This window comes from Mustela nivalis, assembly GCF_964662115.1.
Source record: "Mustela nivalis genome assembly, chromosome: 13".
NCBI lineage: Eukaryota > Metazoa > Chordata > Mammalia > Carnivora > Mustelidae > Mustela > Mustela nivalis.
In genome coordinates this window covers 14,113,078-14,136,645 of record NC_139032.1, presented here as the reverse complement: position 1 = coordinate 14,136,645, position 23,568 = coordinate 14,113,078, and the positions used below count along the sequence as shown (strand labels likewise).

At 37.8% G+C, this 23,568-nt stretch overlaps 1 long non-coding RNA gene and 1 pseudogene across 3 annotated transcripts in view; both read left to right on the top strand.

Moving 5' to 3' along the window:
* Positions 1 to 12,784: 12,784 nt before the first annotated feature.
* Positions 12,785 to 23,568, top strand: part of LOC309846947 — a 19,451-nt gene continuing 8,667 nt past the window's right edge. The window contains exons 1-2 of one of the 2 annotated variants that reach the window (XR_014302212.1): positions 12,785 to 12,962; positions 18,460 to 18,564. This is a non-coding gene — a long non-coding RNA (uncharacterized lncRNA). Of the gene's footprint in view, positions 12,963 to 18,375; positions 18,565 to 23,568 lie in introns of both variants that reach the window. The other variant, XR_014302213.1, reaches the window with a different exon arrangement.
* Positions 13,629 to 14,156, top strand: LOC309846165 (ATP synthase F(0) complex subunit C2, mitochondrial pseudogene; annotated as a pseudogene). The gene has a single exon. The product of its transcript is annotated as an ATP synthase F(0) complex subunit C2, mitochondrial pseudogene (transcript).

Here is a 23,568-nt window from a genome sequence, read left to right as displayed (position 1 = left end):
TTTTCCCAAGGCCCTCAGAGTAAACCAGGGAGTGCTAAAAAAAACAGGAAGTAGGGGTCCCAGTCAAGTGTCAAGTGAAGGGATGTCTGATTTTAATCAAGAAACTAAGGATAAGTATATCTTTGAAGAGATTATTATCATCCTGTAAATGATCTCTTTTAAGTTTGTGGTTTATGCTGGGCTGTCACTACCTTGGGGAAAAAAAAAAACACTCAAAAAAAAAAATCAAGCTTTTTTTTTTCTTTTTTTTTTTTTTGCTAACACCATATTCACTTTGATTCTTTCTTTGAAAATTCTTTTCCTGTGAGTCTTATCATATATAAAGAAGCTTTTATAAACCATATATTAATGTGTGCATGTGTGTATATAGGTAGGTAGGTAGATATGCTCTTCTGTTCCATCTATATTTTAATCTTTCTCTTAACCAGTACCATAGAATCTCAAATTTGAAAGTTGTCTAATGCATTCTGACATCAGCTACGGTGGTTCCAATATCGTCAGGTCTCTCTGGACCAAGACCCTTTGATAGTTTTTGGCAGTTAGGAAACAGCTAGTCACATACCCCACATTGGTATGATACTTTATGAAAGGATTTTTTAATAAGTATTGTGGGGTTTTAGTCATTATGAAAAATGAGATGACAGAGTTACAAAAGAGCCCAAATGGTAATGTGTATCTGTTCTATAGTGGCTATTAACTTTCCTATGACTCATCTGATGTTGAAAACTTATAATTCCAGTTTAAAAAATAAACAGCCCTGAATTTAATCTACATGTATATGCAAGCTAATCACCCCATATTAAGTTCTCCTATCTAAGTTTATTTCAAGGATTTCAAGTAATTCTGCCAATTAAGAATCTAAGATAAATGTATGGGTGTAATTGCATGTTTATAGGTAGTGATAAATACATCCATTCCTAGTTCAAAGAACGGAAGGGATTAAAAAGCTAAATGGGAAATTCTAATTAAGATTTTGTTAGACACAGAGCATGGTAATAAGTTGTAGGGTATAAGATTAATCCTGTTTGCAAGGGTCTAAGAAGCAGGTTGGAAAAATGAACTTTCCTTTATATATAAAAGTTTCAATAAACAACCAGCACTAAATAGTTAATGTTAAATGTGTTAAATGTGTTAATGTTAAATAGTTAATGTGAAATGAATGTTTAGAGGTAGGGGTGATGACCAAGAGATGGGGGCCATTGGGAAAGGCTTTTCTGAGGCCTTAAAACAGAGTAAGACTCACATAGAGAGAAGGTGCAAAAGGGTATACCAGAGATGGGAAGCATCACTAGAGACTAGAATGTTCATAGAGGACTTGCTGATTGTAATTTCAAATTATATGCAAAATATATAAAATTATATTACAGAAATATATATGAGCTGTACTTGTGGCATTGTAGGGGCCTTCTGTGGGTGTAGGCACTAGCTCAGGTCTCTAAACTGGATGAGGAAGTCATGTTCCACAGGCAATAATGATATCAGGCTTCTGCTCATCCAATTTTAATGCTTTTTTTAATGTGTGTCAAACCATGCTCTTGTTGGCTGCCCATCTATTTTTCCTATAGAAACCCCCTGGTATATTAGCCATCACCATAGATCCCTAATGGTTCAGTATTGCCCTTGCCGTCTGCTATTCTGGAATCCTGTCATTCCCACGGACAACAGTTCTCTAACAATACCGTCTATCATCAACCCTGCCACAGCTGCCGCTGAGCCATTCAGACATGCCAATGCCTCTATCACTAGCATATTCCTTATGAGCTTACTGATGACAGCATTCTCTGGCCCTTCCGAGAGCATTCTCTGGTTTCCAAAGAACCCAGCCAGTTGGTGGGCTCTCAAGGGTTATACAATACAACCATTCTAGCATGTTCACTCCTCTGAGCCTTTTGATCCCTTCCTCAAAACCCTGCCAGGGTAGCTCTGTCATTGCACTTAATTTGGTATGAGCCTTTTGTTTCCCACAAGCTTCTAGTAACCATCCAAGCAGTATATTAGGACCCTTTCCAGGTGCTCTTATCAGTCATGGGAGAATGCTCTCTTATTGGCCAATTCTCCTTTATTGAACTTATCTTTCACCACCCCCAGACCCTACCCAAGTCCAGTGCTATCAAGACTTACTTTCCGGCATGCTCTCCCAACCCCTGCTTTCTTCTGCTGCAATTAATCATGTCCTGAAATTCCTTTCGTGAATAATTCTTTTTTTCCTCTATCAAGAAAGTAGTTCCCTAGCTGGCTCGTGCTGAGACTTAATCCTAGTTACAGGAAGTGGGTCAGATTTTGAAGAGAACAAGTATTATTTTCCAAGGCATCCGTCTCAGTTGATGTTTTCATGGTCTTCAGGCAAGAGAAGGCTGCTCTTCTGCAGCAACACAAAGTAGGCCATACCAGCAGGCCCAGTGATTCAGAGGAATCTGGGGTCCATCCATGTCCCCATTCAGTGCCTTAGGGCCCCACTCCTTTCCTAGCAGGGTTTGATTTTAGCATTAAAGACTTGCCAAATCATGCTTGCTTCAGCAGCACATATACTAAAAAAAAAAAGACTTGCCAAATCAATGGATTCAGTTGTCATTATAGTTCTATTATTTTTACAATAAAGTCCATGTTAAATAATAGAAAAATATATATTATACATTTTATATAATTATATTTAATAATTTATATATGGCTATGTGTAAGTATATATATATATATATATATTTTAAATATTTTATTTATTTATTTGACAGACAGAGATCACAAGTAGGCAGAGAGAGAGGAGGAAGCAGGCTCACTGCTGAACAGAGAGCCCGATGTGGGGCTTGATCCCAGGACCCTGGGACCATGACCTGAGCTGAAGGCAGAGGCTTTAACCCACTGAGCCACCCAGGCACCCAATATATATAAGTATATTTAAAAAAAAAAAAAAAAATATATATATATATATATATATATATATATATATATATATATATATACACACACACATATTTCTGTCCTGGGTTCCTGACATAGAACTCCTAATCTTTGTGATGTCCTCAGTGATAAGAGCACTAGGAGCATCACTCCCAACTCCCTTGGAATTTATTAGATAATAGCAGTATCTTTTGTTTTAATGAGGTGACTCTTAGTGGGCTCCTAGATGACATTGATCACCAGAAAAACTCAGCCATGCTTAGAAGCTTGGTAAAATGAGGCCATCTGGGCGATCCTTAGTCCAATACAACTGGTGCCCTTATAAGAAGAGATTAGTACACAGACTGCACACAGACAGAAGGATAACCGTGTGAGGACACAGCAAAAAATTACCATCTACCAGTCAAGGAGAAAGGCTTCAGAGGAAACCAAGCCTGCTGACAACTTGAACTTGGACTTCCAGCCTCCAGAACTATGAGAAAACAAATTTCTCTTGTTTAAGCCACCTAGTCTTTGGTGCTTCGTTAAAGCAACCCAAGCAGACTCACCCTGACAAACCTGTAGGTTCCAGCTCGTGGAAGTGAGAGCACACTGGGGGCAGCTATGCATGGAGTGGAAGACAAATCAGAGGGCATGTAGAAAGAGAACCCATGGTGTCTGCTCTAGCCTGGGACCCTTAACTCCCAGTAAAGCGTTTCTAGAATGTGTGTTTCTTGTCTCTACAACTTTGGCCTTTACTCCATTAGACCTTCCGGTTTCCAGAAAGGACATAATAAAGGTTCTCCTGGAACCTGAAGTTGTGACTCATCCTTTGTCAGAGGGGTCTCTGAGGCATTTACTAAGGCTTGCTTTTATATAATGGAGGTGGGAACACATGTATCAGGACCTTGGGAGATTCATCTGGATGAGTTGTACACCTGGAAATAGCAGTGAATGGGTTGATACAGCAATGGCCATAGGAGGAGGGCAAGGAATCAAGAAAACAGGCCCTTCAGAATTGAGGAAATGGGTCACTCCACAAAGTGATCAGCCTGGACCAAGTACAGTGTAACCAGCAATGAGGAAAATGTGGGATAATTAATAGAGGAGTGAGGACAGCCTTTTGTTGATTGGTTACTACTAAAAACTCATTGCTTAGTTCAGTATATCTTAAATTCTATTTTTGTATTTGTACCGACAAGGGATTTACATCATAGTTCTAAAACATGAAAGGTATGGCCATATTTGGGGCATCGTGGTCTGTAGATGGGAAACTACACTAAAGACTCTTTGCTTCTATAAAGGACTCATTGTAACACTAACATATAGTCTATTAGGTTAATTCTGATTTCATATGTTTTTGTTTCCAAATCTAAGTACTGTATGTCACCAGAAGGGTGTTCTGTATAATACAATATTAATGATGCTGCAAAGTTGATCTTACTTTAGTCATTTCTAATCATAGCTCTATTGCTGGCACAATTTTAACTTTACTTGAAATTATAATTGTATATATTCATTTCCTACAAAGAAGTTACTATGGGTCTGTTAAGTAAAAAATTAAATTATATTTTGAGTATCTTATTATACATTTAAAGAAAATTGTCACAATGATGGTAATTCAGCTCTCAAACCTTTAAGAGTAAAATGTAGAAGTTGCGTTTCTATTTTAGAAAAAGGAACAAAATGGTAAATGCAATATTACAATGTTGTTCTTTTTCAAATCAGGAATACTTTGAGTAAATATATACAAAAGAAGACAATTATGTTTTTGATTTTGTCAAGCTTAACAATGAATGCGAACTCATTTTGTATAATTTTTAATAATAGAAATTGAAATTTTTGCTTGTGTGACTCTATAGGTGATTTAAGAAAATTATAGCTTATTGCAGGGATGAATTTACTTCGAGACACTGTTTATAGCCATAGAATGGAAAATACTCTAAAATAATTCAACCTATGATAGAATAATCTTCAACATATTTTCAAAACTAAAATAAGCCTCTAAATAAATCTTACATTATGTTCTGTATGAATAATTATTTTGATGGTAGTTTCACAAGTGTTTTATTCATATCCAATGTTAATTAACTTCTATACCTATTAATTAAAGCAGCAGAATTCCATATTGTAATACAAATATAGAGACAGTTTTCTTCCCAGGGAGCCAAGCTAAGTTAGTATTCAGAGCCTAAAAACAGAACATACACAAAAATATTAACGCCCCAACTCAGCCCATCTCCAATGAACACATGCAGGAAAAAATAAATGAAACAAAATTCCTAAAACTGATAGCACATAAGGTATTAGTTCATGATGAAAGACGAAAAAAAAATTGCCTAATTATTACATATTTGGGCAAGTTATGAACTGATGGTGGAAATATTTTATAAAAACACAAATTAGTATATGTTCTACTACTACCTCATTTAAACCTCATGAATCTACCATCTTCCTGATTTTCCCTGCCCTGCAGACATTCTCCTTTATTCTTCATCCCTCAATATCTCTGATTGTCCCTAGGGAAGTCACGGAGTCCAGTGGCTGAGGAGAGTTCCTCGGAGGACAGACATCCACTTACCTTCTAACCTAGGCAGCCAATAGCAATCAGCCAGGCAGTATTTTGGATACTGAAGATAGAGGTGTGAACAGAAATTCATTCACTTGTCTTCATCAACGTTATATTTTCATTGGTGTAATAGTCATAAATAAGTGAAAAAGTAACTTAGTAATTATCTTAAAATCTTGAATCTTACCATGTAACTTTGAGTAAGTTTTTACCCTTCTAAGCCTCAGCTTCAGCTATGTCTTTTTTTTTTTTTAAGTTTTTATTTATTTATTTGACAGAGAGAGATCACAAGCAGGCAGAGAGGCAGGCAGAGAGAGAGGAGGAAGCAGGCTGCCTGCTGAGCAGAGAGCCTGATGTGGGGCTCGATCCCAGGAGCCTGAGATCATGACCTGAGCCGTAGGGCAGCGGCCCAACCACTGAGCCACCCAGGCGCCCCTTCAGCTATGTCTTTAACCTATAAATGGGTATGATAATATTGCTTACCAATGGGTGTGTGTATGTGTGTGTGTGCATATAATATACAATAAATAACATTATATGCTACATATGTTTTATGTAATAAATAACATGTTATATATGTTATATGTCTTATATGCCTTGTAGATATTTTATATATATATATATATATTTTTTTTTTCTTCCTTGAGGTAAAATTAGCCTTTATTAGAAGGGAATTATAAATCACAATTAGACTGGGCATAGAGCCTTAAGTAGACCGAAATCATGGAACTACACATACCTTACTCAGATTTTGGATAAAGATTGCCTCTGTTGACATGAACAATTATAAAGAAACATATGAATTAAGGACAACCCAGTGAGCAAAGACACTTGTTATCTGACTTCTTGGACTGATCCCTAGAAAAAATTAGAACATGTGCTGTTCTCTATCAGACGTTGGCAGACTCTTTCTCTATCTTTCCTGACATTCAGTGTGAAGATAGTCAAGACTCTCCAATATATCAAATCATTTTACTAAAGAGACCATCATTTTGTGTTAACCCCAAATCTTGGAAATCTTAATTTTTTTAAAAAAGTTATTAAAATGACAACTGTATTCATTGTGTAAAACGATGTTCACAGATTTTGTCTTTCATTAATCAGTGAGCTTGTGAATAAGCTCAAGAGTTCTTTTTTTTTTTCTTTTCCTTTGATCTTCCAACCAATCTGAAACCTCTTACAGGAGAGAAGCACTTGCTCAGAAGTGACTTGTCTCGGGCAGGTGTTCAAGTCAGCCTTTGCTTGACCCTCTCCACAGTGGAAAGCTTTGGTTCTTCCACTTTATCTCATAAGCTTGTTGTGACATTAAAGTGAGATAAGTCATGCAAAATTCATTGCACACTGCCTAGTATGTAGTAAGTGATCACTAAGTATTAACTACTGTTATTATCTGATCCCCTTCTGTATCCTACTGGGCTTACCAGAGTTTAGAATCTTAGTACTTTTTGCCTTGTTATATTTGCAATAGCCTCCCCAAAAGGTTTTTCCATGTCTAATATAACCTACCCTCACCTCCCATATGTGTTATGTATTACCGCCAGGATTAAATGTCCTGATATTTATATAATAATTTATATAAATTTTTATATTATATTTATATAATAAATAAATATTTATATAATAATTTATATATTAATAATTCTGGGCCATTCAGGTTACTGATCAAATGCCTTTAATGACTTCCTACCTTAATCAGGCATTCAAGACTTGCCACCACCTCAATCACTTTCCCTTTCTAATTTAATGCCCCTTGTGCATTATACTGAGTACCATATTCTGGCTCAGACAGCTTGTTTGCTCTTCTTTTAAGTGATTCAAACTTTTCTTTCTACCTGGAATGCCCCACTCAGTGCCTCACGCCCAGCTGGCCCACAGCTACAGTCCCCATCCTCCAAATGCCTCTTCCTCATAATCCAGTCCTCTGAAAGCATGTTTTCTCCCTTCTTTCATTTTCCTCAAAGCCCTTATCAGTCTCTACCTTTCACCTGCTAGCTTTGTTATTTGTGTACCTTCCTTATCTCTCCTAGTAAAGTGTAGGTACTTGATGGAAGAATCCATATCTGGTTCATATTTTCATTCCCAAAGTATCCACACTGAATAAATATTTGTTGGCCAAATGAATGAATTAATGTTCCAATTCTTCAGGCCAGCAAAGTGAGCAGATTAAATGTCAGATATAAATAATATTTTACTACAAGGCTGGTTTCTTAACCAGAGAGGTGCTGACTTAATTTGTGATATGATTTATGGAGAATAAGGGAGGTCACCTTGTTCCAAAATGCCTTCTAGACCTCAATATTTTGTAAGTAGAAAGCCAGTAAGAGTTATTTCCTTAGTCTTCTTAATGGCTTAAAGTGAGTTTAGCTTTCAAGAGACACTTACTTGCTAAATAAAGTTGGTTGCCAGGTTACCGACTATGCAAGAGACAAGGAAGGTTAAAATGGCACTGAAGGAAGACACAGATTGGTGCAGAAGACCCCTTTTGCCTACATTGAACTTTTTAAATGGATAATGCCGTTTTAGTATTTGGCAGTGATCTAATTTCTCAGTAGGATGTGTCATCATTGACCCGGCATGAGCCAGTCTACCAGCAACTTCCAAGAACCTGCCAAGGAGCGGAATCAGAGGGTGTAGCTGAACCTGAGATAATTTGAGGGACCTCAAAGGCAGGCAAGAGTCACTGTGAAGAAGGGAATTGCAGGGCCAGGAAATAGGAGATGGGACTCGAGCAATTCACCCATGCAAATTCAGAAGTCACTGCTGAGTCAAAGCAGGCGTGAGTGGTCACATGGTACTTTGGGAAAATCCTCAGCCACGGAAACGACTGTGTTAAGTTGGGAAGAGAGAGTTACTAAAGCAGACCTGAAAGGGAAATAACCCTGTCAAACTGGAAGAAGACCTGGGACCCACATGACCTTGTGTTAGACATTCTATTGTTCCATTCTACTTGTATTCCTGTTTGAGCCATACACAAAGCTCTTCAACATACCTTCAGGACCTTTCATAATTATGACGTTATTCATGCTTCCCAGATGTCTCAGATTTCCCCGACCTCAGACCATAGGGGAAAGAATTAAGTAACACTTCCTAAAAGGTGTTCTGATTCCTAAATCATGATGCAATAGTCCATCCACTTGGTTGGTAGAATGTAATGATCATGAAAGTGTAAGACCACCGTGTGCATCTTAAGTCAGTTTTCAGCTACAATCAGGATATGCGGTCTGTGATTAATGCCGTGCTGGGGTGTGTTCCCATGAGCTCACAAGACCCAACTGTGTACATCTCTTCCCAAGTCTGTGTTCAGTGAATTTATGATGGTAGCTTGACATTGAATATGGGGGCAAAAACTAAGAGCTATGCCTTTTTCTCACCAGGTTTCCACTGGCCTTTTTTTCCTGCCAGCTCTCATTTGTGGTTTATTCCACTGCCCATGAAGCCATCTGGAAGAGCTAAACCATTGTCACTCTTTTCCATGAGTTCAGTAGTAATGCCCATAGTATAGTTTACAGATGCTTCAAAAACTTCCAGTCTTGGGATTGCCAGAATATTCTTAGATTCCATGCAAAGATGGTGAGAATAACCTGTCTCAACTTTTCATTTTGCCACTAGGACTCTGCAAACTCTTAATATTTCCATGGCTTTTCAGTCTATCTTACTGACTTCTTTATGGTGTCTCAAAATGAATCCAACAAGCCTTGTAAGAGATAAACACTATTGCATACTTTTTCTTACTTGTTTTGCTCCTTAAGGGCCTCCTGCCAACCATGAAAATGTATTTCTCCTTTTCTAGGGACAAAACAAAAACATGAGGAATAGAAGGGCAGATAGAGTCCAGCTTACCCAGAAAGCAAGCCTGCCATTTGAATTTATTTTTAAAAATATACATTAGTTGTGCTAGATCTATATTTTTTTTTCCTCCTTTCCCAGATGACCTTTCACCCTTTTTCATCCTGCTCTGTGTGCTAGGAAATTAGTACACAGGAACTTCTTCAATGGTTCCCTTTTCCTCTAACCTCCTTTTGTGTTTGGCCAAAAGAAAAGTTTGGCAGAAGATTTGGAAGTCATTGTTGAATGGTCTCCATGTAACCGCTCTTTCTGGGTTCTCCTAACTGTCCTCTCCTCTGTCCTCTGTCCCTCTGGCCTAGGGAAAGAACCAGCTCCTTGTTGGTGGTGGTCCCAGGAAATAGCACCCTCCTCATTGTCCTCCTAAAGCCTCACCCTATTCCTTTAAAAAAGAAATCTTTTCTATTAAAACCTCATCAAAGAACAAATAATACAATCAAGAAATGGGCAGAGGACATGAACAGACATTTCTGCAAAGAAGACATCCAGATGGCCAACAGACACATGAAAAAGTGCTCCATATCACTCGGCATCAGGGAAATACAAATCAAAACCACAATGAGATATCACCTCACACCAGTCAGAATGGCTAAAATCAACAAGTCAGGAAATGACAGATGCTGGCGAGGATGTGGAGAAAGGGGAACCCTCCTACACTGTTGGTGGGAATGCAAGCTGGTGCAGCCACTCTGGAAAACAGCATGGAGGTTCCTCAGAATGTTGAAAATAGAACTGCCCTATGACCCAGCAATTGCACTATTGGGTATTTACCCTAAAGATACAAATGTAGTGATCCAAAGGGGCACATGCACCCGAATGTTTATAGCAGCAATGTCCACAATAGCCAAACTATGGAAAGAACCTAGATGTCCATCCACAGATGAATGGATCAAGAAGATGTGGTATATATACACAATGGAATACTATGCAGCCATCAAAAGAAATGAAATCTTGCCATTTGCGACAACATGGATGGAACTAGAGCGTATCATGCTTAGCGAAATAAGTCAAGCAGAGAAAGACAACTATCATATGATCTCCCTGATATGAGGAAGTGGTGATGCAACATGGAGGCTTAAGTGGGTAGGAGAAGAATAAATGAAACAAGATGGGATTGGGAGGGAGACAAACCATAAGTGACTCTTAATCTCACAAAACAAACTGAGGGTTGCTGGGGGGAGGGGGTTTGGGAGAAGGGGGTGGGATTATGGACATTGGGGAGGGTATGTGCTTTGGTGAGTGCTGTGAAGTGTGTAAACCTGGTGATTCACAGACCTGTACCCCTGGGGATAAAAATATATGTTTATAAAAAAAAAAAAAAAGAAAGGACAAATACCCAACTTTTGTAGCAGCATGGACGGGACTGGAAGAGATTATTATGCTGAGTGAAATAAGTCAAGCAGAGAGAGTCAATTATCATATGGTTTCACTTATTTGTGGAGCATAACAAATAGCATGGAGGACATGGGGAGTTAGAGAGGAGAAGGAAGTTGGGGGAAATTGGAAGGGGAGGTGAACCATGAGAGACTATGGACTCTGAAAAACAATCTGAGGATTTTGAAGGGGTGGGGGGTGGGAGTTTGGGGTACTAGGTGGTGGGTATTATAGAGGGCACGAATTGCATGGAGCACTGGGTGTGGTGAAAAATGATGAATACTGTTATGCTGAAAATAAAAAATAAATTAAAAAAAAAAAAAAAAAAAAAAAAAAAACCTCATCAATTGTCCAGTTTGAGTATGCTTTCTTTATTCTCTTGGAATCTTGGCTGATAAGCTAATCATGTGAAATCATAACCTCTGAAGCTTACTGTTCTTCTCACTACAAAAAGGTGTTTCTATTTGATATAATTAGGAATCATATAATCATGTTGTTTCAACTGTTGAAAAGAACTAATAATCATTCTGCCAAAGAGAGCTATTTATTTGACCTTAATATATCTGCCTCATGTAATTTCATGAGACCTTGTCAGTTTGTTACTATTTTAAAATACATAACTCCACTTGAAATAAATAGGTACTTTAAGAGAAACTTTGGGAAAATAAAGGAATAGTGAGGACATAGAATCTTATCATACATATAAAAATATTGTTGATGCATATGGGTATAAGGCAAATTAGCAATTAGGGGCACCTGGGTGGCTCAGTTGGTTGAGCGTCCAACTCTTGATTTCGGCTCAGGTTATGATCTCAGGGTTGTGAGATCACCCCCACCCACCCACCCACCCCTGTCAGTCTCCCACTCAGTGCTCAGCATGGAGCCTGCTGGAGATTCTCTCTCGTCTCCCTTTGTCCTTCCCCTGCTCACACTCTCTAATTAAATAAATAAATATTTTTTAAAAAAAGAAGAAGAAAAGAAAAATTCAGCAATTTTACCAGAGTGTTAAATGCACAGTGATAAATTGGAATAAGCTATACCTCACGATCATCTCTGGATTCAATTGCGTTAAAGTGAAAATCAGGTACTTAACTTTGGTTTAATATGGGGACGTGTTAGAAAATGGACTCTGATGTTAGCAGGACCTTGAGTCTCAACATTATTTGGGTGAGTAGGTTCTGGAAAATATTTTCCAACTTACCTATCCCAGAAAAGCAACAAGTGAGACAATTCAAGTGAGGAATTAGCTGGGATACGTTTTAGACTCTCCGGCCCACTACGCCCCAGGCTCTCCTGAGTCAGTCGTCAAACCAAGGTGCTGCTGAGGCAATGTCCACGGTGAGAAAGTCAAGGCACCCTCACCCTGACCTGCAACCAGAGACTAAGGGAAAGGTTGTATGACATGATTGACTCATTGTGAAAATGTGGGAAAGGAAATACTGTCTCATTATGTGTATCTCAGTGACTACATAGTTTGTAAAACCTATGTATTCAACTTATGGAAGATGTTACCTTAAACTTTACCTTCCTAATGATACATTTTCTACTGTCTTACTTAATGGCTCTAAAGAACGTGATCTCATAACTCTGTGTTTAAATGTAGTTAACAAATAACGTGATAAAAATGGAAAACAAAACAAAAAAGAAAAAAGAAAAGGAAAAACACGTTAAAAAAACAATGTGAGGGCGCCTGGGTGGCTCAGTGGGTTAAGCCGCTGCCTTCGGCTCAGGTCATGATCTCGGGGTCCTGGAATCAAGTCCCGCATCGGGCTCTCTGCTCAGCAGGGAGCCTGTTTCCCTCTCCCTCTCTCTCTGCCTGCCTCTCTGCCTACTTGTGATCTCTGTCTGTCAAATAAATAAATAAAATCTTTAAAAACAACAACAACAACAATGTGAGTGCATGAAAGGAAAGTTATTACCTTACCCACCCCATCCCTCAAAGGGCCTAACTTGATGATATGAACATATTAGGACTTCAATGCCTATTTATTAAATTTAATGCAAATATTCAAAATGAAGTTAAAATCAGACTGGCTATTTCTGGAAAAGTTCCAGACTTAAGCATTTGGTTTTCTTTACATGTCACGAAAAATTAATCCATTTACAGAATCTTGGGGACTCCAAGAAATTCAGTGACTCTCTCGAGAAGCTAAGGGTTACCTAAGAAGGGTTGTCATCGGAGCCTTGACATCGGTAGTCATTGTCCCTGATGCTTCCTTGCCCAGAATTGTTTCTGATGAAATGCAAGCTCCTCCGCCCTGTGTGACTAAAGGCATTAAAAGCAATGAAGAATATGAACAGGGTAAGCCATGATTAATTGCTTAGTACAATCAAACTAATCCACAATGTACATGAATCTTAATTTAATGCTCGTTATAAAAAAGGGGATCTCTGATGTTTTAACACACCTTTGAAACCATTACGTTCCTAAAATTTTCCACTCATGAGCTCTCAACTCATGAACAGTGATAATTCTAGAGAAACTGGACAATCTAAATTGATCAGGTATAAGGTTTCCCAGGTTATTATATTTATCTGGCATGAAGAGTTTTGATGATATATAATTATACTGATGTTTTTTATTTAGAGTTGTCTGTAGATTGATAGGTTAAAATATTTTCTTGCTTCTCTTAAGGAAACAAAACAAAACAAAACAAAACATAAAACACATTCCCATATATAAATCAAAACATCAGAGACCCTTGAACCCAGAAGTACCAACAGAGCTGAGAAACAGTGTAGAGCCAAGGTTGCAACAACAGTATCTGACAAAACCGTGGGGGTGATTTGAGGATAGAAAAGAGTAGAGTTTGTAGCAAGTTGGTGACCTGCATTGACCAAGGAAGACAAGACATTTTCAATCCAATTGATTTTTCAGGATAAGGTAGGTTATATTATAGTAACAAGATGACCCCTGAACACCTCTCTGTCTTCTCTGCATGGGGAGCAGCTTTCTTATCCCCTGGAAATGGACGCCTGTGCAAAGTTTGACTCTGCCCCCTTCTTAGTCCGGAGTACCTCTCAGCTGTTGAGCTGATCACTATCTGCAGGGGTGCTAAACACCTCCCCCCCAGGACACTGACAGATGAGAGCCTTAGCAGCTTGACAGCCACAAATCCCCTATCCTTACTTATTCCTAACTACAGTTCTGAACTAGTGGACACAGCAGCCAAGTTCATCGGGGCTGGGCAGCCATGGGAGAGGAGTTGGCTCTGGGGCTGGAATTGGGACTGTGTTTGGGAGACTTATCATTGGTTATGGCAGGAATCCCTCTCTGAAGCAACAGGTTTTCTTCTAGACCATTCTGAGCAGTACCCTCTTGGAGGCCATGGGGCTCTTTTTTCTGACCATGGCCTTTCTCATCCTCTTCACCACGTGAGAGAGCCATCTCTACCTCCCGTGGGTCTTTCTCCCGTGTCTCGTCTGCCCTGTATGTTCCTTTTCCTATATCTCCCCAGGCAGCCTGGGGAAAGTGGCTGGCTCCGAGTTTAACAGAAGGAAGCAAATTGTGCTTTATTGATAAGGAAAAAAAATGACCCCTGAAATCTCACCCACTTGATATGTAAAAGTTGATTTCTTGTTCACCCAATTCAGATATAATTTGGTGGCTTGCTAGAACTGTGTCCTTCCCAGCGACAGCACAGATATCCAAGCTCTTTCTATCTTATAGCTCCATCATTGAAAATTCTTGATTTCCGGGGTTGCTGGTTTAGGAAAAAAGAGACCTGGGGATTGGCTGCACTTATCACTGCGGAGGCTCCCAGGTGTCATGCGTCCTGAGGCACAGACCATGGAATTTGTCAAATATTGCCTGGGCTTTCCTACCTATCCCAGTTTCCACATAGGCTATTCTTGGCCAGTGTTCTATGAACCAAAATGATGTGTCACCTCTGGGATGAAGCATTTAAGAGCCAGTGTGGGGTTCTTCAAGCTTTTTCTCCCTCTGTTATATGACTGCAGTTCCAAATGGTAGAACTATAAGGGTTTTTTAAAATTTTTTTTTAATTTTTTTTTTTTTTTTTTGTAGAACTATAAGGTTTTGTCTCCTCCTCCTTCTTCTTCTCCTTCTCCTTGTCCTCCACTCCAGGCCCCTCCCCCTCCTCCTCCTTTTCCTCTTTCTCCTTCCTCATCTTCTTCTTCTTCCTTCTTCCATTTTCTTTCTTCCTTCCTTCTTTCTTCTTTCTTTTTCTCTTCTCCTTCTTTTTTTTTTTTTTTTAAGAACCTGATCCTCAAATTCATTGTTCCCTACGGAGCTCCTGGTCCCAGAGATGGCTCTATGCAGGCAAGAGAAGAGTCCAATTGTATGTGCTAAGTCTTGAAATTTGGGAGTTTGTTCCCACAACATAACCTGGCCTATCTTTACTGATGCCCCCAGGAAAGATAAACACTTCAGAGCCCAAGTCTTCCAATGGAAGGAGTTCTGTGGAGCTGTTTTCTAGAATCGTACTGTTGTTGAAATGTATTATAACTCAAAGTAATAGCATCACATAACCAGGGATAATGTTCTGTGACTGGAAGTGTATCTATCCAGTTTAGAAGCTGCTGTACATTTTAAGTATAATAAAAGAGCTAGTTCTCCCAAGAACAGATTTTATCATACCCCTAATCATTTTCCCCCAGTTTTCCTTCAGGACCTATAAAAGTCTGGGTAGTGTTTTTAACTGACGGCCAATAGATACTTTCATAGCAGACCTGAGTGGTCATTTCCTCATGGAAAAGAATAGTAAACCCTCACAAACTCAGGTTTTTTTGTTTTTGTTTTGTTTTGTTTTTTATTAAACGAGGTCTTTCAACTGCCTTTTCTGACACATCAAAAATAAGTTCAAATCTATTTTTTAATTGAGTATGATGTAGATTACAGAACTGTCAACTCATTATCTCACTCCCTATAGAAAAAGACACTGTTAGTATTTTTTAATATATTGACTTCAGATGTGTTTTCAAATATTCAACAGTAGAAAGGGTCTGACCCTCTCTAACATTGGAAACGCTTCATGTTAAGTATTCCTAGGGCAAGCAAGGCTATAAAACTACTTTTAGTAATTGCAAATATTAGTTTAAACATAAATTGCACATAGTTTGCAGTTACTTAATGGGACACAGACATCCTTGTCTCTGGAAGAGCCAAACCTCATGAACTGGAAATGTACAGTCAGAGGAAACCATTTATAATTTTGATTTGAGCTTTGGATGCTTTGGTTTGAGTCAAGATATATGAAGTCAGGTTTATGACTGAGAAAGCTACTTTTCCCTCTCATGCAATGGACAATTAGCTACAGCTAAGCATAAATTAACAGAGGGTATTGCTAAATTGCCAAATATTTTCCTTTTTAAGCCAATAGAAGAAAAATAGCATTCCAGTACTACTTTAAATTCATAGAACTATTACAAACTAGGAACTTTCAACACCCAAAGCAATGTAAACAAGAAGACTTAAAGATATCTTTCAGGCCCCTGGATGGCTCAGTGGGTTAAAGCCTCTGCCTTCAGCCCAGGTCATGATCCCAGCATCGTGGGATCGAGTCCCGAATTGGGCTTTCTGCTCAGCAGGGAGCCTGCTTCCCCCTTTCTCTACCTGCCTCTCTGCCTACTTGTAATCTCTGTCTATCAAATAAATTTAAAAATAAATTAATTAAAATTTTTTAAAAAGATATCTTTCATAGAAGAATATAGAAAGTGGCCATGTTATGAAGTGATGAGAATAAAATAGTTCTCTCCTTGTTTGTGTTTCTTTAATAATCACTTTTAAATACATTAGTCTTTTGAACATCTTACCCTTTGTAATGATCCAGGAAAAAAAAATGACAGTGACTATTCAGAACCTCTTATACTTGTCTCCACAATTGGGGGCTTAGCCATGTACACAATCTGGAATGATGAGTGAGAAATGAAGCAGGAAGATCTATAAGCTGAAACCTACCTGACTAGTGTTCACTGCTCAGGGCCAGGAGTTATTTGTAGAAAAGGAAGGATAAAAGGGCAGGTACAAGAGAGGTGAGAGATTGGGCTGGGTTGGAAGAGGAGATTAAATAAGACTGTAGAAACTGAGGGAGAAGATTAGGACTAAGTTGTCCAACGGTGATGAGTGAGTCTCTGCAACAACCGAAGGGTAGGCAGAGAAGATTTTTATTGTTGAGGTAGGTGTTATGCATGGAAGTATTCTTTTGGAGAGAATTCAGCAAAGATTAAAGAATCTCTCTTTCTCTCGGTGCACCTGGGTGGTTCAGTTGGTTAAGTGTCTGACTCTTGTTTTAGGCTCAGGTCATGATCTCAGGGTCATGAGATCGAGCCCCAATTAGGGCTCTGTGCTGGGCATGTAGCTTGCTTAATATTCTCTCTTGCACTCTCCATCTGCCCTCCCCCTAAAATGAATGAATGAATGAATAAAAGAAATTCTTTCTCTCAATGAGAGATGATGTTTCTAAAACTAAAAAAATGCTGAACTGAGCCAAAGCATGATCAGCTTTGTAGGTTGTTCTGACTTGTAATGAGATATTTTAAATTTCTATAAAAATAAAGTGAAACAGACATCGTTGTGCTCTACCAGGCTGATAGGAAAACACCAAATAGTGATGGATCAACATGGCCAATCATTAATGAAAATTGCCAAAACAACAGGCTGGAATCAAGATGTGAATTTCAGTGAGGAACACTTCCATGTACAAGGAAGATAAAATTTGTCTAAAAGGAGGTTAGCATTAGAGAGGTTCTTTTCTTATATAACAAAAGGTCTGAGAATTGGCCTCTGTTGGCATTTGTTACCTTCCTTACCTTTCTCTCATGATTGAAGAGTGTCTCTGACACTCCATGGCAAGTCCTTGAGATGAGAGAAGACTGGCTTGTTAGCAAAGGAAGAGGAGGCATAGAACGTAGAGTGACCTTGAGAAGACACTAGAAAGGCTTCTGTTTAGTTCAGTATTACATACTTCAAGTTTAGTTTCTAGGGGTATCCCACAGAGAGCAGTATCTTTGCATTTTTATGATTTTCCTGTGAATATTCTCACTATTCAGATGTTGCCAATTAGCCTGGTTAATACCAAGTCGAAACCAGTCAGAGAGCAAGGATGTATCTGGGCCCTGAGGCATAACTTATCCTTATTCCCTCCTTCCCAAATAAAAATCCTTGCACAAAACAGTATTGATGGAAACAATTTGACATGTATTTGTGCCATTAAAAAAAAAATAATCAGGCTCTTTGATTCTCAGAATGAATGCCTCTTGGATCATAACAGAGGGGAAAGTTGCATCATCAAGAATGTTACTGGCAAAGTGAAATAGTATGTTTTATAATTCTAAGATCTTTAACAACATAAAAAAAAAAAAAAGTTCCATAGGCTTGGATTGAGCTTAGTTTGGATTGTGACTCAAACCTTTCGTATTTCCACCTGGATGATGGAGATCTGAAAACCGGAGGGGTTTCCAACAAAACAGAGTAAAGTCAACATAACCCAGGCCACTTACTAATTAAATATTTTAGATATGTTTGAAATAACCAAGAAATTATAGCTTCCAACATCCTTCCGTTGGCGCAACAGCCTGCTCGTCTATGCAGTGGTCTCTGGTAGAATTGCTTTGGTCTGACCCTGCTCAGTAGATGTGAGCATCTTTCATCTGAGATAGAAAGGCTTGAGCCAGAGTGAGGAAGTGTTCATTGCAGGAATATTTGCTTTTGTCTTCATTACTGGGTGGAATTTCTTACCACATCTCTTTCTTAGGGTTGGCTTGAAGTTAGACCTTGATCGCTGACAGATACATTCCCATGGATGTTTTTCACCTGAGTTCATTGATCTCTTTTGAAGTGGAAGAGGTGGGAGTACCCGGGGAATAGATATGACATCAACAGAACACTGAGTTTTCTCAGGTGGCTCATCGGATAGAAAGAAAAGAATACAACTGTGGAAAAGGTATTTTTATTACACAACAGGCAAGTATTTGTATTAACTTGTAGAACAAGTTTGATAAAGCACACCTCAAAGCAAAATAAATAACATACAAATAGCCTATTCTTTCTGCTAATTCTAGCACAATAAAGAATGTTTCCAACCCCCTTATCATGACAGAGGATATTCAAGAAACAGCTTTTGGCGCTATATTGACAAAATCTAAAGATGGCAATAATGGGTATAATCTAAAGGTGATAAGAATAGGAATAAATCATATACAAAGAGGTCTGCTACTATTTTTTTGACGTAAGTCAAAAAAATATAATTTGTTTTCCAAAAAAGTAGAAATTCTTTTTATTATTGACAATGATGATAATGATAATAATATAATAATGATAACAGCTACTTTTAAATGAATGGCTTGATAAATATCTGGTGGCAAATAGATTTTATTTAAAAGTAATTTTTTTAACTACTTTATTGAGGTATGATTGACATACAAAAAAACAATATATAGTTAACGCATATAACTGGATGAGTTTGGGGGTAAGTATATGCTTGTGAAAACATCACCACCATCTATGCCATAAATGTACCCATCACCATCAAAACTTTCCCTATAAATATTTTAATTTTACATTAGCCCATTTGATCCTCATCCCAACCCTAAACAATCAGTAGGGTTGTGGTATTGGTGTGGTTTCACCACTTTACAAATGCGGAAAATGTGCCCTGAAAGGAGTAATTTGCCCGAGGTCTAACTGATTGAATGTTGTAGAACTAGGAATGGAGAACAGGTTTTTAATACTTCAAAGCTTATTCGTTTAACTATTATTGTTGTTATTTGCTTCTCAAGCTCTAGAATATATCAAAAGGAAATAGTAAAAAAGAGGAAAATAATCAGGGATATGTATCTGTATATTGCAACATTATTTATAATAGGGAAATTTTGGATTAAAATCTCTGAAGCATGCATCAGTAAGTAAAAATGCTTATAGTAGGATGGTTAAAAAAAAAGCTTATTGTACAAAAGATAGCTGATCTGTAGCAATAACTAACAACTCTACTTCTCTGGACAGAGATTTAGAGATACATAAATAAAAAATATTTATGGGGGCAAGGTGTTTACAAGATTGGAGCATTTTAAGCGATCCTAACACTGCTTTCAGTGTCTTGTTTGTGGACATTGGAGCAAAAAAATAGAGGCTAATTGTCTTCTTTTTGAAAATAGAGTAGTAGGAACTTTCATGCATAAATTCAGATTAAAGCAAAAGTTACAGAACAAAACAAGCCCCTCTCCCTTCACACTCTCCCTAGTGTCATGTTCTTTGTGGATTATCTTCTAAATTCCTAATGGTGGGAGGCTCACAAATATAAATTATCAGTTGCAATTTTAGAACAGTGTTTTGGAAAGAGGCACTCTAAAATGGGGTGGATTACCCAAATAACAAACTGAAGTGAGCGAGACAAAGCATCCGCATCCTGGGAACTTACAGAAACATCAACGTGGGATAGAGGACTACAGACAACTTCCAAAAAAACAGAAGAGGCTTTGAAGGAACCAAATAAATCGCAAGAAAATTAGGGCCAAGATCTTGGAAAGAAGAGAGAACAGATATATTCAGGACTACTTCGCTAATTCAGAAAAAGCAACAGAGAGGCAAGATACCAAGCAAATACTTACCTGTTTGTCTCATGGGGCTAATGGAGAAGAAAGAAGAAATACAGTTTGAGTCCTCTTAAGGAAGAGAGCTCTGGTAAATTTCCCAGCTTTTAGCTTGAGCTCTTCTTTCTAAGAGCTATTTCTGAGGAACAGAGGTGGAAAGAAATCAGTCCTCTTAGAAGCTGAAATTTAGCTTGAAATCATCTCAATCCTTGATTGGAAAGGGGTAGTCCTCTACCCTAATTGCCTGCCAAAAGCAAAATAAAACCACCGTGGAAAGGATAATATCATCAAGAGACTTAAATTGTCATGTACGTTTCACACTGAATTTCCAGAATTAATAAAAATTACCAGGTATGCCAGGATACAAGACCAAATAGCTAAAAACCCGAAGACAAAAGCCAGACAATAGAGAGAAACAAAGTTTTGGTTACTGGAAATTAAAATAGATGAGAATCATAGTCTAGGAAATTGGATGGCAGAGATTTTCAATAAAATATTAGAAACTAGAAAAAGAATCAAATGGATATCTTTTTTTTTTAAGATTTTATTTATTTATTTGACAGAAATCACAAGTAGGCAGAGATGCAGGCAGAGAGAGAGGAGAAGCAGACTCCCTGGTGAGCAGAGAGCCCAATGCCGGGCTCCATCCCAGGATCCCGGGATCATGACCCGAGCCGAAGGCAGAGGCTTTAACCCACTGAGCCACCCAGGTGCCCTCAAATGGGTATCTTAAAACAAAACAAAACAAAACAAAAAGGCTAAAATGGTTTAATAAACAGATTTTTACAATGATGAAAGGAGACAAGAACTGAGAGACAGGCCAAAAGAAAATATCTCAAGTGGGGAAAAATAGATGGAAATTATAAAAAAAAGTTGTGTAGAAAACATACATAAATGATGTGGTGGGAAGTTCTAACATATGTGAAATTAGAGTTCCAGAGAAGAGGGAGGGAGTGTTGTAATATTTGAAGAGATAGTGGGAAATAATTTATCAAAACTCTTCCATGGATTAGGAAAAGAGGATATACATTCTAACTCTATTTATGATGCTAGTCTAATTTTGATATCAAAACTTGAGAAGAAAGATTACATGAAATCAATATAGACCCATCTCTTTTCTGAATATGTATGCAAAAATCCTAACCAAAATACAGGCAAATTGAATACAGAGATATAAAAAGGATGATATCTATCATAACCAGTTTGGGGTTGTTCCAGGAATCTGAAAATAATTAAATTCACTGAATTAACAAAAGGGAAGAGAAAAATAATTTCAACTAGATGCAAATATAATTCTATAAACTTTAACCCATCCATGATATACAAAAACTCTCAACAAAGTATAAGTTGAAGGCCATTTATTTAATTTAATAAAGTTTATGTAATGAAACACTATAGCAACCATAATAGTAAAATATGGAATGTTTTCCCTGAAATGAATAAGACATAGAACAAGTTTGTCCACTATCACCACAGTTATTCAATATTGTCAGAGGTCCCAAGTAAATAAATGAAAGGAATATAAATTGCAAAGAAAGAGATAAAACATTATAATATGCAATTGACATGATAGTGTATTTTGGCATTCCCCCCCTTAAAAAGAAAAAGCAACTGTAGCCACCTGTTACGATTTGTAAACATATTTAGCAGTGTTATTGAATACTGTTATTAAGTATTCAAATATCAATACATTTCTTTTTACCAAAAAATATATAAAAATAAAGATAGAAACAAGTATATATTACACCAAAATTTTAGGAATGTATTCATAGATGAATCACATAATTGTTGAAATAGAGGCAGAATATATATTACAAAAAAAATGTAAGAAACAGAATACGTCATGAGACATCATCAATTTTTTTACAACATAGGAAACATGCATTAACTAAGGCTTTGGTGTGTTTCAGGCACTGTATTTGACTTAAAAATAGTATGAAAAAAGTAGTATGAAGTGAGGTAGAGAGCATCGGGTAAGAGAGATAACCATTTTCTGCAACTAGACACATTAGTAACAAAGATTAAAAAGCAAAGACCTTGAGGTACCTGAGTGGCTCAGTTGGTTGGGCATTCGGCTTTTCATCTGAGGGCCATGAGTTTAGGCCCCACAACCAGTGTGGAGCCTACTTTAAAAAAAAAAAGCAACTAACAAATACTTTTTCTCATAGGTTGGAATTTGAGGGAGACTGTAATTGTAAATACTGGTATAAGTGAAAATTCAAGGCAATTCTTTGTTTTGTTCATGGATATAGCCTTTAACTTTGGTAGAAAACCCAGCATGTAATAGAGCTCTAAGAATATCTGAGCTCTGCTCAGAATCTCATAAATTTCTAAATATTGATGCAAATTAGATAAAAATGACAGGCATAACTACAATTCTTATTTTGAGCCAGGATAAGTTCTAGGTGCCTTATTCGTACTAACTCATTTAAATTTGTCAACATTATGAAATAGGTGCTATTTTTATTCCCATTGGATAGGTAAGGAAGCAGAAGCTTTAGGCAACCTGCCCAAGGTCACACAGCTGGTAAGCGTAGGAGTTGGGATTTGAACTTAAACCAGCCTCCTCTGAGTAATGTGATCGTAAGTAGTGTGCCACACTGTCCCCATAGGACCTGAGGAATTATCTAATCTAAATTCAAGCCTCACCTGAGATCTCAACGCGTTATGGACACAGTTTGTTGGATTAGATCCTCATTCTTCCAATTCCCTGCCTCACATGCCTGCCCTCTCTATTACAGCCCCGTCCTTTAAATCATGCAAAAGGGGAAGAGGAGAGGGTGGTTAGAGATGTGTGTGCAGTTTTAAATAAATAATAGAATTGATACAATGGTGTTTTTTTTTTTTTCTTTTTGAGAGAGAGAGGACATGAGAGTGGGGGAGAGGGGGAAGGAGAGAATCTAGAGCTAAGTGAGGAGCCCAACTCAGGGCTCAGACTCAAGACCCTGAGATCATGACTTGGGGCAAAATCAAGAGCCGGATGCTTAACCGACTGCACCATGCAGGCACTCCAATATTTAACTATTGTTAAGGAACCAGTCATTCAGCCTACTGGAGATGTCAGATTAAGCAAGAATCGTTCGACAAAATCAAAATGGTAAAAATTTGGACATAATATGTTAAAGTGAGGACAAGAACCCACCCATAACAAACAAAATCGAAGTGTAAGCATTGCCAATATAAACAGTAGTATCTTTAAGATAAGTTCGTAATAAAATAATGAGTCTTTGGCAAATGACTATATAAATACACACAAAAAAACCTCATGAATCATAACTTTATTTAAACAGAGGTTATGCTTCTGAGTCATGCTTCTTATTCAAATGTACTTTATGGGCAATTTCTAAAAATTAAATGAA